This window comes from Cavia porcellus, unplaced genomic scaffold (genome assembly GCF_034190915.1).
Source record: "Cavia porcellus strain 051 isolate PalLab524CR breed Dunkin Hartley unplaced genomic scaffold, mCavPor4.1 scaffold_9, whole genome shotgun sequence".
Classification (NCBI taxonomy): Eukaryota; Metazoa; Chordata; class Mammalia; order Rodentia; family Caviidae; genus Cavia; species Cavia porcellus.
This window is the reverse complement of record NW_026947492.1, coordinates 6373350-6393205: the sequence shown is the minus strand read 5'-3', so window position 1 is coordinate 6393205 and position 19856 is coordinate 6373350.

Below are 19856 nucleotides of genomic sequence, written 5' to 3'. Positions count from 1 at the left end.
CTGAGGTGAGTGTCCCTACACCATCCCAAGCCCCTGGGAGGGAGTTTAAGATACCTCGGATAACAGCAAATTGGAGAGGGCAGCAAAACCCCCGTCAGCACGCTTCGGAAAGACCCTAAGCAATACAGAGAGGGCCAGAGGCCCCCTGGACACACCTGTCTAAAAGAAACCAGAAACATGACAAGAGACAGAAATTTTTAAAAAACCTCCAGCCAATGATGCTGGAAAAATAAGCCCAGGAGAGATAAATATGGAAGAGAAACAGTGCAGTAATCATGCAATATTAGATACAGCACCAGCGGACATAAAGAAATACCTTCATGACCTCATAGACAAATTTAAAACTGTACTTCTGATCCAAGGGAGGCAAGATATAAAAAGATTAATTAAAGAAATGATAAGCCTAGGACTGGAGATTTAGCTCAGCGGCATAAGGGCCTGCCTTGCAAGCAGGCAGTCATGAGTTCGATCCCCAGTACCGATAAAAAGGAAAAAGACAAAAAAAAAAAAAAAAAAAGAAAAAGAAATGATAAGTCGTCCCAAGAGAACAGATGGACAAATGGAGGAACTCAGAAAAGAAAGAGAAACCTTTCATGAAAAATATAAAATATAAACAAAATCTAGAATACATGAAAGAGATCCAAAGAGATTATCAGGAAGCTAAAAACTCTATTGAAAGCTGGCAAAATGCCTTGACAGAAACTAAAGTTAGCCTTTTGAAACTTGAAGAGAGGTTTATGATATATGACTGTGAAAGAAAAGACCTCTTAAAAATAACAAGGAACTAGGAAGAAACAATTCAAAGGCTAGAAGACAACAAGAGGATATATAACTTAAGGATAAAAAACGTGAGCAAAGAAGCAGGAGTAACTACAAATGAACTACAAAGACTATTCACAGATATAATTAAGGAAAACTTCCCAAGAATAGGAAAAAGAAATGATGTCCAGATAAAAGAGGCATACAGAACTCCAGCCAACTACAACCAAAACAAATATACACCCAGACATATAATAATCAAGATGCCAGAAATCCACAAGAACAGAATATTAAAAGCAGCCAGAGAAAAGAAGCAGATTACCTACAACAGAAAGATTATCGCTGAGCCCCTGGTCCCTGAGTATTCAGTGATAACTGATCTTTGTCTCAACTGATAGACATTCAAGATGGAGCAGGAAAGAGAATCAAGGACTTGAGATGATTTTCCTCAGCCTCCTCATGTTTTCCTTCTTGACCCAACACCCCTAAGTGACAAATGGAATTGGGCACCCTTCATCTCCCCCCAGTACCAGTAGCTGGCTGACTCTGACACCCAGGAACCGTAAAAATTCAGTTTAGCTTTAGTGCCCAGCACAGGGCCTGGTACATAGCGGATGCCCAAAAATGTCAACTGAAGAAATGGACAAACAGCAGGTACAGGAGAGACTTGGTAGCTGGGTGATGCTGTGGAAAGAGCCTGGGAATTAGAAAGAACTGAGTGAAAATTTGGGACCTGCTCCTTCCCATGTGCACTTAGCCAAGCTGCATGGTCTCTGTCAGCCTCCCTTATTTCAGTTATAAAAGTAAAGGCAGACTTCATCGTGGGAGGAGAGTTATGTGGGTAATGGATGTGCACGCACCTTGCGTAGCTCAATGCCTGACTTGAGGGAGATAATAAATAGCAGGAAATTTTGTGCTTGTGCTTCATAGCTGGAACCACTTGGAGAAATTTCTAGAGAACACCAGTAAAGAGGACTGACTTGGGGTGGCTTGAGGGCAGTCCCGCCCAGGGGCAGAAGGATGAATGCTCAAGGGGAAGATTTGCAGCCCACACCTGCCCGGGGTTTCTTGGATTTTTGGTTCCCATTGCTGGTGGGAGGTGGCTGCTTCCCACTGTCTGGGGAAGGCCAGGACCTGAAGCGTAAACTGAGCAGAAGCCTCATTCCATTCTCCAGGACTTGAGGGCTCTCTGCAGCGCCCCAGAGTGCACGCGGCCACCCGCTCCTCTCTTCCTCTCCTCTGTCTCCTCTCTCTCATTCTCATACTCATCTGAAGATGATCCCACATCCGTCTTTACCTGGCAGCCACCCAGGAACCGTAAAGCTCTGACGAGGGGTTTGAGTTGTCTCAGAACACACTTTTCTCCTCCAAGTCATCAAATAGTAATACTGTAGACAGCAGAGACAGCGCTTTACTACAGCTGGTACCTTGCACACAGTAGGTGCCTAATAAATACGTGTTGCTGGTGAGGAGAGAGACCAAGGATGCTTCAACACAAGGGCAGGAAAGATGGAGATGCTGCAGCAGAACATGGTGAAAAATGCTTTCTACCTGGCTACCACTCCATGTCTCCATGAGTGGGTTACCACTGGCGCCAAGCTGGCCAAATACCCTTCTGTGCTGTTCTGTGCTCACCATCAGTTCCTCCCTCTCGCTCTCACCTTCCTGGTCCTCTTCCCCTCTTCAGTGCTTCCACTTCTGCCTTTTCCCCTCCAGCCCATGGCTTAGTTAGACCCTTGGGGCACCTGCCCACCGAGCCACTGGGGCATGGGCTGCTTTGAGAATTCCTCAAAGCTGGAGGCAGGTGAGAGAGTGCCCTCTTCCACTCTTCTCCTACCCTGCCCCCAGGACAGGACACAGGGCACCTTGTGTGCCAGGCTCTTCTGTACCTCTTATCTCCCTGAATGCAACAACCCTGGAAAAACAGATTTCTCTCCAGCAAAAGATTAGAGGCGGTGGTGGTGTGGACCTGAGTGTGTGCATCAGACTTGCCCAGTTTGGGCATTAACACCCAGATTATGTGGATGTGGTAGCCCATACCTGTAATCCCAGCTACTTTGGAGGTTGAGGCAGGAGAATAGAAAGTTCAAGGCCAGCCTGGGCAACTTAAAGAGAACTTGTCTCAAAATAAAGTTTAAAAAAGAGCTCAGGGGTCCAGGGTTTGCCCAGTGCATGTGAGGCCCTGGCTTCAATCTCCAGTACCAGGTATAAAACAAAACAAAAACGGCACAAAAAACACAGATTTCAGGCACTGATTTAAGTTTGGGATCCTGTAAGCTGGGATGGAGCTTGCAAACTGGCATTTCAACGAATTCTAAGTGACACAGATCCTGATGCTCAGGGACTGGACTTTGAGGACCCCTGTTTTGGGGGGGGGGGGTCATGGCTTATAAGTGGAGGCCAAAGCCAAGATGAAGTGGAGGTATCTGGTCCAGCCCTGCACCGTGGCTGGTTTCCCTCTGCAGAACTCCTGCATAGGATCTCTCAGTGCCCTGAAATCTGTCCACCCGGAAGTCGCAGGGATGGGCCGGGGTCTTCTGTATATATGAGGCCCCTGAGCTTCAGTAAGCACCAGTGAGTGCACTGGGTTCCAGCACCAGGGAGAAGGTCCAGGCAAGGAGGCCAGCCACAAGCCCAGCTCCCTCATCCTGGACTTGTTTCTCAGGGTGATTTGTGAGAACATCTTCATGCAGTGGTGAGGTACGCAGCCCTGGGGGAGTGAACAGCAGTCTGCTCAGCCATGTTTAATTGTTAACCAAACCTTCACTGGATGTGGGGATGGGAAGGGGGGCAGGCAAGCTCCCAGGAGGAGCTGAGAGTATGTCTCTAGTTTTTTCTTACGGGAGGACTCTTGGGGCTCAGCGCTGGAATTTGTGTCAACCTCTGTGCTTGATGGGGTCAAGTTTCATGCCTCCTGGTTAGTGGGGCCCTGGAGGCTGGGGAGCCCACCTGCTGCTACATGCCTCTTGCCATTCCTGCAGGCGGGGACTGAATCTGACCTTTCTGGGTCCCGAAAGAGAAGCCAGAGCAAGCACATAACACCACAAAGCTCCGCGGCCCTTCAGAACTTCGGGCTAGCGGAGCAGCCCCAGAGGACCGCTGGGGTGGGCGGTGGCCACGAAGGCCCTTGGCAGCCTGAGGCCCCAGGAACATGTGTGGCTTTGGGTCTCACTGCCTGGAAGTGAGGCAGGCACTCGCCCTTCTAGGTTTGGTATATTCCAGACATCCCTCCATCTCTGCCCATCCTTCCAGGAATTCCGGATCACTGTTGCCTCGGAGAGATTTATAGAACTCCAGGGCTGGAATATGGGACCGAGGAAACTCTATCCTGAGATACAGCAATAGTTAGAGTGCTCGTTGCTGTTACCTGTCGAGGGCACCTCAGCGCTGGTCACTGTTCATGTATTTCTTCATTAACCATCTCAATGAACAGTGATCAGTACTCTTATCAGAACATCTTGTAGATCAGAAATAGAGGCACTGAGGGGTTGACCAACTTGGCCAGGGCCACACAGCTCAGAAGGGAATGAGACAAGTCGTCAGCCAGGGTGGATGAAGCTCCAGATCTTGACCTCTGCTACCTGCTATGGTCTACTTCCTCCTGCGACAGCCCAGGTGGGCTTAGAATCCCAGTCCTACACCCTCCCATCAAGTGGCCGCCATCACCAATGTTCTGTGACACAAGAAGACACGTTGCTTTGCAGGAGATGAAATGACAGGGGACGGCAGTGAGCACATGATGCTCAGAGGGCGAGGCTATGGCTCTGGTGCCTGGGCGTAGCAGAAAGCACCATGGCATGGAATCAACTGACGCAGCTCCCCAGGCCTACCTGGGTGACCACGGGCAAGTTACTTAACCCATTTGGGTCTCAGTTCCCTCACATGTACAATAGTGAGGATATCGTTGTTATATGTGGAACCCATCTGCTCATACGTAACCGCCATGTGCAGAATGTGACGTGGAAGGCAGGCTTGAAATAAAAAGAGGTAATGACAGTACAGTGAGGTCAGATGGACTTCAAACCCTAACCCAACCTGGCCAGCATCTTTACAAAAAGAGAGGAGCACACACACAAAAGGGAGATCGTGTGAGGACCAAGGGAGGAGACGCCATCTACACACCAAAGAGAGAGGCTTAAAAAACATCAACTCTGCCAACACCTTGGTTTTGGGCATCGGACTTCCAGAATTGGGAGAGAATAAATCTCTATTACTTAAAGTATCTCAACCACCCAAGGCACTTCATCATGGCTGTATTAATCAGAGACTACGAGCCACCTTATGGAGACGTGATGTCTACACAGCAGACCTTTCACATCAGTGGCATAAGAAATCAGGAATCAGAAAGGATCAGGTCTAGCAAGAGAATAGAAATAGGACCCAGCTTTGTCTAAAGGTGTTTAGAATGGGAGATGTGGGCTCCTGTGAGAGGGATAACCTAGGGATCAGGGACCCAGGAATTGTTTCAGATGAAACTCAGGCCTCCACTGGAAAAATTCAGAAAGGACTTATTTTTCCAGGAGTAGTGGGGATTAATTTGATAGATCAACTGCATCTGTGTATACATCTGCTCAGCCTGCAGTTGTTAAGCACCCACTACATGCAACATTTAGCCTGGGCTAGGAGCTTCAGAAAGACTCCCAGGACATAGACCCCTGAACTGAATCCTCCAGACAGAGTGAGCCAATCAGAGGGCAGGTGGCAGCAGGCGTGGTGGTGCACACCTGTAAACCCAGCACCCTGGGAGGCTGAGGCAGCAGGATCGCAGGATGAAGCCCAGCCGGGACAGTGAGCACTGGGTGAGACCCTGCCTCAAAATAAAAAATGCACTGGGGATGTAGCGAGGTGTAAGGCCCTGGGTTCCCTCTCTAGTAGAGACCGGGCAGGGAGCCATCTAAGTCAGGGTACCTGGCAAAGACACTAACAACCTTCCCCAGGACAAGGCGAGAGGGGAGCACAGTGGATTTTAAGAAAGTCTGTCTTCTGGAGGCAATGACATATCTAGGGTCTTTTACTTTTTAATAATAATATTATGAATCCGTAAGAAGGTACAAAGTGAATACTTAGCATGAAAATAGTAAGTCAGAACAATTTATACATTTTAAAAGCTAGGAAATAAAGCAAATGTTCCTTTTTTGCAGGGTCTTAAAGGACATACAAACAGATGAGGGATGATGAAGCTTAAATTTCTGTAAATATGCTTCTACTTACACATGGGCTGGGAGAGGGCATCTAGATAGAAGCTGTGACAGTGACCAATTAATTGTGAAAACTGAGGTTATGGTAATTCCTGGCTTTGGGTTTGGGTTTGGGGTTGACTAAATGAAAGGTGATCCCTTTACTGGTTGGTTTAGTTTAGTTTAGTTGTGAAGGGACTTACTATATGGTCCAAGACACAGCCGAAGGCGGTCTCAACCTCTTGGCAATCTTCCTGCCTCAGTCTCCCAAATGCTGGCACAATGGTCATGCACCATCATACCCAGCTGATTCCTTCACAGTGACAGTGTCATCTGGTTGAGCTTTAGCCTCACCAGATCATGGGAGCAAATATTATCACAATAACAGTGAAATAGCAATCGTATGCAGATCTCACCTGCAGATCCTTGAAAAATTATCCCCAAGAACTCCTGACTCCTCCTCCACTTACACTCAAGAATCAGTGTGTCACCCCTGCTGATGTCACCACCGCATGGGGACTCTGTTGAGCTAGAGACCACTGTGGCTGCCTTCTCTTAGGCATCAGAGGCCACAGGGAGCTCGCCCCAGGTGTGCAGGGCGGGAGGCAGTGCTGTCCTCCTTTAGGCTGAGTTCCCTCCCAGAGCCCAGGAACTCTTTCTACTGGGCCTCCACCAGCTCCCCCCCCCCCCAGCAGCCCCGACCTGCCTTTTGTGCCTGAAAGCCAATGGAGACACTTAGAGTCCCCATCCCCAGACGCCAGTCATCTCTAGCCCAAGTGTTTCAGTTCTCATCAACAGATACTTCAAGACCTGAGCATTGCCCATGTCTGGGTGGCTTTTGTTTGTTTTCTTGTTTGCTTCTGGCTTTCTTTTGGGGTGCGGAGCTGGTGCTTTGTTTGTTTATTCTTATTGTATTGCTTACTTTGCTTTGTTTTGTATCTCAAATACAGATGGCAGAGCTAAACAAGATCCTCCATTCATATGACCCCAAAATGTGTGCAAGATTTTCCTCCTGGGTCTTCCTTTCCCTCATTTCCATACCTAGAGTGACCACATATTTACATACAAGTGGGGGCACCCTTGAGAGGGAAGGGAGGCTCCTCAGGAATCAGTATGCTGGGATAAATCCTAGCACAGGCTTGAGCTAAGACTTGTGCAGATAAACAGGACACGCAGTCATTTGTCACCCTGCTTCTACTGCCTATCTGTTCCCTCCAAGAAGCCGCTCTATTCTGTGTGTAGGTTTCTGTCTGTATATATGATAATGTATATTTAGTTGTATGTGCATGCATGCATTTTAATATGGACAGCTGAAACTGTTAATTCTTGCCTGTTTTCCCTAAACTGTGGTCATGTTGCTATCTGATGTGTTGATTCTAATGGGTGCATAATGCTCTGTGGGGTGCAGCTACTTCGGGGATTGATTGGTGCACCCTGCATTGGGCAGCAGGTGCCTAGGTAATGCCAGAGGATTCTGCTTGCTCAGGAAGCTTTAGGATTGGAGTGAGACCTGCTTTAGGACCTCAGAAGCAGACTTGCAGCTTTTCATCTCAATAAGTAGTGCTGGCTGCTCTCCACTATCTGCCTGCCTCTTCGTGATTGGTGCAGCTTTGAGCCCCAACCCAGCTAGGACACCTGAGAAGGAGGAGGCTGCGAAAGAAACCAGGCAAACACCTGAATTTAGGGAGTGAGAAAAGGGACATGAGAAAAGAGTGATGACAAGAAAAAGAGTGGTTATAAAGGCAGAGGACACCCCAAAGAAAGACTGGAGCAAAATGAGATGGCATTCCTGGGGTGCAGAGCTCCAGCTCTGTGTGAGACCTCTGAGTGGAAACTCATCTCCGTCACCGTCTGGGATTCTTGTCTGTGCTCTGGTTCAACTCCTCACAAGTAAACTGAGCAAAATGAGTCCCTAGCTTGCTAGTGTAAAACTCAGTTCTGTATCCAGAACTTGAGAAGCACTCAGTAATATGTATTTCCTTCCCTAACAGCTTTTTTTGGGTACTTTTCAGAGTGTGTGGTAATGTTGCAATTTATAAGATTCTTTAAAAATCATCTCTCCCTCCCACTAAATTAAACTGTTTTTCGGAGCAAAGATCTAACCTGTTTACTTGATATTTATTTTATCTCTGGCACCAGGCACAGTGCCTAGAGTAGAGGGGACGCAGCGATATTTATTGGCTTAGTTAACTGATGACAGTACAATGCAGAGGATAATTGTGGCTTGCAGGTAACTGGAACAAAGGAAGAGACAGCATGGTGTGTTAGAGGGTGACTGAGAGGGAAGGAGGGTATAGACAGGTGGGTGTCTTAGTTACTTTTTATTTGTTGCTGAGACAAAATACCTGATGCCTAACATGAAAGAAAGAAAGGTTTATTTATTTTAATTTTGGAGGTTTCAGTCCACACTCAGTTGGCTCCAAGGCAGCATGGCATGGCAGGGCAGCCATTCATGTCCTCTGCAAACAGCAAGGGGTCAGCCAGCAAGAAAGAGAGAGACACACCTTCCCACCCTTACATCCTATGCTGGCTCCACCCCTGGGCGGGTGTAGCACTCACACCACCAATCCATGCGCTAGACAATCAACCAATCACAATGCTAGATTTGGTTGAGTCCATAATTCAGGAGGCTTGGGAGCCATTGACATCATGACAGTAGGTCTTCCAGGAGTCTTCTCTGAGGAGGTGGCAGGTGCTGGGAGAGGAAGACAAGATCACCATCCACATGGAAGGCAGAGCCTTTCGGGGAGGGCAGCTGTTCAAGCATGGAGGCAGGAAAGGCTTGGCATTATCATGGGAAGACAAGAAGGATCAAAATCAGGAAGATAAAATAAGTGGAAACAATAGATGTAAGATGATAGTAGCTTGAACTTAGTGGTAAGGAGGTTTTAAAAAATGAATTGATGTAAGATGTGATTTGGGGCATGGAAGACAGAACATACTGAATGATCCAGAAAAATAGATAAATCACAGTTGACTTGGGCAGTATTGTGAGCTACAGTGCCATGTATTACCAGGAGGGAGGCATTAGGGAAGAAATAAAATTGATGGTGTGTAGAAGACCACTTGGACAACTCTCCTTGAATACAGAGTAATTACCTCCACTTTGGCTAAACCTGGCCCTGCCTCCATGTCCTGATATGTACAGAGCTGGCAAAGCTATTTCCTTCTCCCTTCAATTGGCTCTAAGCAATGTAAATAGGGCCAGCTGAGGTACTGATGTATAATCTTTGAAGCCAGCTGACAGTTGACTGTTTCCCCATCTCAGTGTCTCCCTCTAAATGGTTGAGCACAGCAGGATGGCAGAGCCACACAGTTCCAGGGCTGTCAATGGGTTTGTGCCTCAATATGAGAGGCTATGACTTCCCGGGACACAAACGTTCACACTTCATAAACTGAAGCAACAGTCTCCTAAACATTCAATGCTACTTCAGTTGTGTTATACACAATTGGTCTTTCTGCAGGCCCTTCTCTCTGCATATTGCAGAGGTGCCGTGGGCTTCCTGGCTAGCCCAGCTCGCAGTACTCATGTAATTCTTGCCATTCTCACAGTCACTCAACCTTAGCCACTCCATTCTTCATGAATTAATAAAATCTGGATTAGGTCCTGGGTTGTGGCCTTTGTTCTGGGAACCCTCATCTGGACCAGACTCGGGACCCCTTGGCTGCCCTTTAATTGTAAATATGTCTTAGTGTCTTAATACTCACCATGGGTTGCACTGGAGGTGGTGGATTTAATTCACCAGGATTCCAATACCATTTCCACAGGATTACAAATATAAACTTGCCAGACCATGACAAGGATGGGAAAAGGCCTTCTATCATGGTGGGCTGGGAAGATTTCAGTGTATTATTTGAGCTGACTATAGGATCACTAAAGTCAGATAGGCAGATGAATGGGTTAAATACACAGACCCAAAACTAAGGAGGAGAAGACCTGATACTCTTGGAATTACTGAAGTCTGTATAGTATGTGAAGCATGGCATGGGATTGGGTAAACTCCCAGGATAATGAGTCTGTTATGGTTTGTATTCAGATAGACCCCTCAAGCCTCATGCAATCATGGATGTGGCTGAATCTATCATTTGTGATTGGTTTGTTGTCTAGTGCTGGAATTAGTGAGTGCTGCACCCGCCCTAGGGTGGGGAGCTGACATACAATGTAAGGGCAGGAAGGAGGCCTGCTCCCCCCCACCCCGCCTTTTCTCTATCCATTCTGTAGCTGCAATGAACATCTGCCCCTCAGCAACACCATCTTGCCTTGGAACCAGCTGCACATGGACTGAAACCTCCAAAAAAACTGTAAGCTAAATGAACCCTTCCTTGCTTCACTTTGACTGTCAAGTATTTTGTCTCAGCAATGAGAAAAAAATAACCAAGACAGAGTCCATGCAGATGATCGAAGGTCCCACATGGAGCCTGGGACTCTGCACCAGCTGGAGGCTGGCTGACAGAGCAGTCAGCACAGGAGACCAGAAAGTGCGTCCAGTGACACAGGAGCAGCAGGAGGCCGTGGAGTGCTGGGAGCAGAGAGAAAAGGGACCAAGAAGTGAGGGAAGAGTAGGACAGGGAGCCAGGCCTTTGACACTGACAATGGGAAGGCTGCTGTTAAGCTGTTAAAATGACTTTTAAAAAACAGGCTTGTGAGAACCACCAGGGTCTCCTGAGATCCGTGCTATGTTGGAACTTGGGGTGCTGGGAAACCAAGCAACCCGCTCACCTCCCTGGTAGGCAGCCATGAGCCTACCAGCACACAGGCTGAGAATCAAACACAATGCCCCGCCTACCACCTGTTAGCAAATGGGAACCAGAGATCTGAGCATCTCTTGGGAGGTTGACCATATGCAATATAGCAAATAAGGGGGATTTCCTTCCATCATCTCTTTGAAGGCAAATATTTTTATCACTGTTTTGCTTTGTTCTGAGTAATGGTTATTTTCTGTTTTGTTAAGTTCTATAATGTTATGTATTTCATTTCATTTTGCTATACCTGATTGAAAGGACAGCTATTGTGAAGATAACGAGATATACTATGGTACCTATTCTGTTATCCCGGTAATCTGCTGTGACATTCTGAACCGATTTCACTACACTGTCTCAATTGGCTTTGTTCTGTCTTGTTCTGTTGTATTTTACTACCTTCAAAATAATAAAAAAATGAGAAAACAGTCTTGAGACACAATTCACACACCATCAAATTCATCCATTTAACATGGATAGCAAGTGTCTTTCAGTATATTACAGAGCTGTGCCACCCTCACAGCCATCTAATTTTAGAACATTTTCATCCCCCTAAGAAGAAACTTTATGCCTACTAGTGGTGATTCTCTTTTCCCCTCCCCACTTCTTTGCAGTCCCAAGTCTAGGTAGCTGCTAATCTACCGTCTGTCTCAGTAGATTTGCCTGTCCTGGACATTTTATATAAACAAGTTCATACAATAGGTGACGTTTTGTGTTTGGCATCTTTGTGTCACTGAGTATAATTTTTTCAATGTTTATCCATGTTGTTCATCCATGTATCAATACTTCACTCATTTTTATAACTAAATAATATTCCATCGTATAGCTATGCCACATTTTATTTACCCATGTGTCAGATGATAGAAATTTAGGTTGAATCCACTTTTTAAACACTATAAATAGGGCTGCTATGCACATCTTAATACGAGTTTTTTTAATGTACATTTACTTTTATTTTTCTTTTCTTTTCTTTCTTTTTTTTCTTTTTTAAAGATAAGTCTCAATATGTAGCCCAGGCTGGCCTTGAACTTGCTTATGCAGCCCATACTGGTCTCGAACTCACAGTGATCCTCCTGCCTCAGCTTCTCAAGTGCTAGGATTACAGGCATGTGCCATCACACCTGGCTATACTTTTATTTTTCTTGAGTACATTTATAGAGTGAGTTACTATAATAAGGTTATGCTTAGTGCTTTAAGAAATTGTGAAACTGGGGCTGGAGGTTTAGCTCAGCGGCATAAGCGCCTGCCTTGCAAGCAGGCAGTTGTGAGCTCGATCCCTGGTACCAATAAAAAGGAAAAAGACAAAAAAAAAAAAAAGAAAGAAAGAAAAGAAAGAAAGAAAGAAAAAGAAAGTGACTGCACAATTTTACAGCAGTCTACGATTACAGCAGTTCCAATTCTCCATATCTTTACCTTTGTTACTTATTAGGGGCTGTCTTTCATTTTAGCCATTCTGGTATTTTATGCTTAGAGTGGTTTTTGTTTTTGTTTTTGTGTGAATCTGGGGATGGAACCCAGCACCTTATGCATGCAAGACATGTTTGTTTTGCTTTGTTTTTGGTACTCATGACCTAAAGCTTGTGAGGCAGACGCTGTACCACTGAGCCATTTTCCAGGTCCGATTTGTTTGTTTTTTGAGACAAGATCTTACTCAGGTGTCCAGGCTAATCCCAAATCGCTAAACTCAAAAGATTCTTCCCTCTCCACATCCACAGTCGCTGGCCCTGTAGACACATTACATTCATTATTGTTTTAATTTGCTTTTTCTTTTGTTGAGTCAGGATCTTGCTAGTTCAAGTGGGCCTTGCATTCACCATGGAGCCCAGGCCTGGCACCTTGGCCTCACGGTGACCCTCCTCCTTTAGCTCCCAAGTGCTGGGTTTGCAGGTGCGCACCACTGTGTCAGGGTCTTTATTGTTTCGCTTTATGCTTCTCTGAGGTTGAACACAGTTTTGTGTACCTGTAGACCCTTCACATATGACTACAAGTAAATCTGATAAGGATAGATTCACAGAACCATGAATGTTGAAGCCAGTGAACCAAAATTGGGCCATTCCTTACAGAAAATTTAAAAAGTATTTTTAAACATTTTTTGTTCAGTAGTTTCTGAGGGATTTCTTTGCTTTTGTGTTCCCTGGTGAACAGGGGATGCTAGAATCTGTTTACGAACAGGAGAGAATGATTCAGCAGACGGAACTGACATGCTGCTGACGGAAGGGAAGTCACTGCAGGGGTGATGCCCCAAGGGGATGATGAAGGAGGGTCATGGGTTTCCTGTAAAAGGACGCCCAATGTCCTCTGGTCCATCTGCTGATTTGGTGGTGGGAAGATGAAGGGTTCTTTCCCAAGGCTCCTATTGTCTCAATGAACTGAAGATGAGGTCATCCATCAAGAAACGTGGTGGATGCAACAGGTGTGGCTGGTTTGAAAAGAGAGAAAAACTGATAAACTACTTGATGAGTTAGAAATCAAACTTAAAAGAAAAATACAGGTTTTCCAGCAGATGATGAGCATGCACCACAGTTTGCGGGTGTAATTGTCGATACATTGTGTCCATCTGAGAAGTTTAGAAGTTTAATTAAGTGACTCAGCAGAGGACGGGGTCCTCACTTTGTGAACAATCTCATCTGGTGCAAGGGGAGGGCAGGGAGATGCTGTGAGTGCTACCCCACCCTGGGGGGAGGCAAAGAGGCTTGCTTCTCCTTCCTCTGACTCATGTTGCATGACCTATTATTACCCTTGGGCCATGCCACCCTGCCTTGGAGCCAGATGACTATAGATGGAAACTTCCACAAACTGTGAGCTAAATAAACCTTTGCTCCTTTAACTTTGGCTGTTAGGTATTTTGTTCCAGCAATGAGAAACAAGTAACCAAGACCGAAACTACTCAAATGTGGGAGCAGAGACTGTGGATAATCGGACTCAGGAAGAGTGGGTGCTACCCCAGGGGAGCATAACACGGAGGTGCTGTTTTTGAATCCCCAGTAATACGGGGAATTGTTCAAGGGTAGAGTTAGGCATCTTAGTAGCCCAGGCAAAAAATGATGAGGATTTACAATCTTCCAGGGACAGAGGGGCTGATAAAGAGTAGACACAATGGAGAAAAGGTAGGATCAACAGGGCTGTAAATGGTCTAGACGCGAGCGGAAGGAGACAGATTGATTTCTGGATGTTTTGCTTGGACACCTAAACTGTGCCATTCATTGAAACAGGCAACATGGAAAAGACAGCTTGAAGCAGGGGTTGATAGTGAATTGGAACAGGTCATGCTGAGCTTGCAGGACCTCTAAACATAGAAGTTAGAGGTTCTGCATATGTGATTCAAGTCTGTCTGGGTTTAGGACACAGACTGAAGACCTAGGAGCCTTCTGAGTGGCTCCAGGAGTGGATGAGATTGCCCCCCGGGTTGGAAGACAAGAGAGCTAAGGTTGATGCTAAGGAGTACGCATGACCTAAGCATTATCCATCAGGAAGCTATTGCAAGCAGATAATTAGAAAGTAAATAATAACAACGAAAGAAAAAGAAAGGAGGAAACCTATTGAACTAGCTCAAATAATGACAGAGTTTTTTACCTAACAGTTGGTCTCAGTGCGGGCTGGCTGCAAGGTTTGATTCACAGATCACGAGCAGCCTGTGTTAATTTCTTAGGGCTGACATAACACTGTCCCACACATGGGATGCTTAAAACAATGGAAATGTATTCTCACATTCCAGGGGCTAACAGTCAAAATCGAGGAGTTCAGCTGGGCCGTGCTCCTGTGACCCCTGTGGTGAAGACCCCTCCTGAGCTTTCCTACCTTCTAGGATTTGCCAGAAATCCCTGGAAAACCCTGTGGTTACACAGCCATCTTTTCCCTGTGTACGTCTCTCCTCTTATTGTAAGGACCGTAGTCATTTTGGATTTGGGGCCCACCCTTTCCAGTAGGACCTTAATGTAACTAATTGCATCTGCAAAAAACTCTATTTTCAAATAAGGTGCCAGAAGCAAGGAAGACTCAACTTTAGGGAGGCTCAGTTCAACCCATGAAGACCCGCTCCGTCTTCCTGCTCTGCCACGGTGCCCTGCTGGCTTACCTGATGGTCAGCCCTGGCAGCTGCAGTCCCGGATAGCATCTGAAACTGAAGAGGGCTCATCTCTACCTGTGTCTCCTTTAAAATCAAGCAAACTCCCAAATCCCTTTTCCCTAGCCTACCTCCCCTGTCCGCTCATTAGCAAACTCTGTATTACATTATTCTGCCTGATTCAATCATTGAGGGGGGAACAAGGCTACCTGGTCTGGTTGAATTAGACCAATGATTCTAAAATTCAAGCCAGGCATCAGAACCTCTTGGAGACCTTGTTAGAACACAGGCTGGGGACTAGGATGTCACTCAGTGGTAGAGCCCTTGCCTAGCATCCACGAGGCCCTGGATTCAAGCCCAGCACCATAAAAACAAGCAAAAACAGAAAAACCACAACTTGCAGGACTCTACACCCCTCTCCTATAATTTCCAGTTCAGAAGGAATCAAATGACATTTGAGAATATGACTTTTTTCTCTTAAAAAAATTATTTGTTTAACTGACACGTAAAATTATACATGTTTGTGGAGTGTGATGTGATGTTTGCATAGATGTACACACTGTATAATGATAAAATCAGGGCAACTAGCTCATCTATTGCCTCAAACATTTATCATTTCTTGGGGGATCAAACTCATCACCACACGCTTGCAAGGCAGGCGCTTATGCCACTGAGCTAAATCCCCAGCCCCTTCATTTCTTTATAAGAGCAGTCAAAATCTTCTTCTCTTGCTATCTTAAAACACACAGTGCGCTATTGTCAGCCATAGTCACCCTGCTGTGCAGGAGAACCCTGGCATGTGCTCCTTGCACCTGCTGACCGGCAGCCCTTCCCTGTCCTCCCCTGTCCCCTCCCTCCTCGGCCCCTGGCAACACTGACTTTACTCTACCTCCCTGAGGGCTGCATTTTTATATTCCTCTCGGGAGTGAGAGCAAACAATACTTGTCTTTCTGAATGCCTGAAAAGAGTGAGTGGAAAAAACGGGGAAGTCTGACCAAGACTCTATCAGAAAGGGGGAAGCAGGGAACGGTTGGGTAGACCTCCAGTAGGGTGTGCTGTGGAGGAGACAACAGCCCAGAGGAGGCTTTGCAGGGGGACCAGACAGGAAAGAGGAAAGTCAGATGTCTGGAGAAATGACTTGGGGAACGAGTCTCCACTGACAGTGTCACAGAAGGGCCAGGAAGGTGAGACTGGGAACACAGTCATCTCATTGGACAGCTAGAAGAGCATCACTGATCTTAGCAAAGTAACATTATTTTGGTACCGGGGGTCAAACTCATGACCTCATACTTGCCAGGTAGGTGCTTATGCCGCTGAGGTAAGTCTCCAGCCAAAGTAGCATTATGTTGAAAGCAAGACATGGGCTCAATTATACAAAATACAAAGGCATTATACATTATCATCTGCTACTGATGCCAAGTGTTAGAGCTCATTCCCAGAGCTGGAACTGGTTATCCTGGAATCCAACTGGCAAGATGAGGAAGCAGAAGCAATGAAATGAGTTCACTTGAAGAAAATGCAGAGTCCAGCTTCAAACACAGCCCCCTTCTGGGTCCTGAGCTCCATCCAAGCGGCTGTGATGGCCGGGGTTGGGGGCTCGTACACCCTCATCTGACTGCTGGTCCACCCGGTTCAGGCAGGTCTGTTTACCCACTAGCCCACTGACTCCTTCCTCTGCACATCTGCTGTGCAGTCTCCTGAATATACACAATTACCTTCAGACAAGTCTGGGTTCTGCCCCTTCTGCTGGAATTCCTCTCTTGGCTTGCACCTTTGCATCTGAGACATAGAGATATTAGTTGTAGCTCTCATAGAGAACTAAATGAAACCATGTGTGTAAATAAAGATGTGTAAGATAATTGTTATTACGGCTACATATCCACTACTCTCTCTACACATAGCATCACTGCTAATTACAGATTGATTCCCTAGTGTTGGATGAGTATAATTTTATAACTGTATTTATAGCTGTTGGCTGATATCCACCTACAGATGTCTGTACTTAGAGATCTATACCTTCGCTCCCAGCACTGCGCAGAATCATGTATATACCTAATCTACCAGGCTGTGCGTCTTTCTAATAGCATGCTCCACGAACACATGAGGACACAGAGTCTCTGTCAGTGATGCTCATGTATACGCCTTCCTCTCCTTACACCAGTGAGAGCTGCACCATTTGAGTCCTCTGAGAATCAGACGCCAAGATGAGATAGAAGGGAAATGGGGAGCGAGCCCCACGAGACTGGATGACCTGTCAGATTGCACTGCAAACTCATGCGAGGAATACAAGGCCCAGAGAGGTTTGCAAGGCCACCAGGGAGCAGCCTGCTAACCAGCCAGCACACGGGACCCTGTCTCCCTCTCTTAGCACCTGTGCCCCGATTGGTCGTCGGCCAGGACCTGGCACAAATGCTGTCATGAATTTTAGAGCAGCTCTGGGGTCCCTGATCAACCGCACCTGGGGGCTCAGGAAAGCCATCCATTTTTCATTCCATCCAAACACTGCGGATCAAATAATAGGGAAGTAGTTCAAACGGTGAATTCACACAAGAACACAATTGCATGTGTAGCTCTCTCCACCACCATGGCTGTTCTATTTTTTTCCAGAGAAAATGATTTTTATTGGTGCAGTTGAGATACACATAATGATCATGTTCATCACAGGGAATTTGTACCTGTACATAATATAACTTGATTCTTTTTTTTCTCTTTCCCTTCCCCTCCCTTCAACCCCTTTTCCCCTACCTATTTACAAAAGCTCTGTTTTCATTTTTTCCTTTTCTCATTTTAAAAAAATTTTCTCTTCCTTCCTTCCTTTCCCCCTCCCCAGTCCCTTGTTCTGCATTCCATCTGAACATCTTCTTCCTATTTCACAGTACCTTTTATATATTCTTGTCTTTATTTGCATTTTTGGCTTCTTGCACCAGAGAGACAATGCAATACTTACACATGTATGTCCAATTTATGTCACTTAAGAGTATGGTCTTGTGGTCCATCCACTTATCCTTCTTTATGGCAGGGTAGTTCTCCACTGTGTAAAAAAATCACAACTCCTTTATCCGCTCATTGGCAGGTATTTGGACTGTTTCTGAGATCTGGCTATGACAAATTGTGCTGCTATAAACATGCGTATGGTACATAAATGTGGTATGATGCTTTTAGTCCACTGTGGAAGGCACCAAGAGGAGGAATAACTGGGTCAAATGGCACCTCTAGTCCTACTTCTTTGAGGAATCTCCACACTGATTTCCACAGTGGTTGCACCAGTCTACATTCCCACCAGCAGTGGAGAAGGGCTCCTTTTTCCTCACAGCCCCACCAGCATTTGTTATTGATTGATTTCTTGATAATAGCCATTCTTTCCAGAGTGAGACAGAATTTCAGCATTATTTTAATTTGCATCTCTTGAATGACCAGAGATGTTGAACGTTTTTCATCTATTTATTTGCCATATCTATTTCTTCATCTGAGAAGTAACTATTCATATCAGATGCCCATTTTTGGATTGGGTCTTGAAATCACCACAGCTTTGCCAGGTGGCTGCTCTGCTCAGATTTTCCCTGAGCTGGTGTTTCAGGGAAGCTGGGGCAACAGCTGCCCATGAGCAGGGCTTGGCCCCTACCCTAGGCACACTTTGAAGAGTGCAAGCCAAGTTGATTGCTGCCACTTCCTGGGTACACACAATCATTTCCCTACCTGATGGTGGGAGAAGCTAGAACACTCCTGGTCCAAGTCTGCTGGGACTCCAACCTAGCCCAGGCATAGAGCGGGGAGGAAATGCTTGCTCTGGGTCCCTCATTATGTGTCTCTCCCTCCAGGTTCCCTGACCTGCATAGCAGGACTGCTGGTGCAGCCCTAATCAGAGGACAAAGGACCGAAGACACCAAGCAGGCTGGTGGCTCCTTGTGATCCACCTTGGGCTCCTAAGCCGAGTCCCACTGATGAAATCATGGCGAGCCACAATGACCCAAGCCCAATACTGTACAGATGAAAGTCTTATTTATGTGAAAGATATATCTGCAGAGGGAGCAATAAACTGCAAAGCGGAGTATGAAGGTTTGCAGCAAATGTTGTAAAGTTTTATATTCCTGAAAACTAGGGATAAAAGATATAACCATTTAAGGCAAAGTGGATAAAAGGGGTTTCCGCACGATTGTAAAACAGCCTTGTAATAGTTAATTGCTGGTTTCTTATTACAATAGAGAGAGTCAAAATAGCCTTAAACACCCAGCATTGGAAAGTTATAGGAGGCAGAGAAGAGGGTAAGAGAGTGATCTGCTGGGAAGGTTTGTGTCACGTTTCCAAGTGTTCAGGCTTGTAGGGAGGAGGGGCCACCGTCTTTCCTTCAAGCCTGCCTGTCCTCATATGAAGGGCTAGTTGTGGCGGGATCTGTCCTGTGTGTTCCCACTCATGGTCTGTCACCGTTATGGTCTATGGATGTCACCCCAAGCCTAATGCATGGGGTGGGGGGCTCGTAGTGACTGGATTGGAGGGGTGCTACAGCTCTCTTGGTGTCAGGAGGTGGGGGCTGACCTGGAAGTGTTTATCTCTCTCCACAGCTCTGCCCTTCTCTCTCTGCTTCCCAGTGGCCCTGAGGGGAGCATCTTTCCTCAGCCCAAAGCTTCCACCAGGCCACCTCTGTATGGATCCAGCTGATTCTACATGGATCCAAACTTCTTTTTTTTTTTTTTTTTTTTTTTTTTTTGTCTTTTTCATTTTTATCGGTACCGGGAATCGAACTCACGACCGCCTGCTTGCAAGGCAGGTGCTTATGCCTCTGAGCTAAATCCCCAGCCCCTATGGATCCAAACTTCTAAAACACGCATCAAAATAAACCTGTCCTGCTTTAAGAGCCACACATCGAGTATTCCATCCGAGGGATGAGAAAAGAGACTAAGAGCCGCCAGAGGAGTAGATGAGGCTCCTCACCGGCCGCCCGCCAGTGGCGTCCTCTGCACAGTGGAGGGACATCCTCAGCCCCGCACCCAGCCTCAGTCACTGGTCCCGGCTGCCCCCACTCCTGCCACTGTGCTAGGAAGGTTGGGGAGGCAGGAGATGAAGAGAACAATGCGGAAGACAAACACGCACACAAATCAGACGTCACAGAGCAGGTCGTA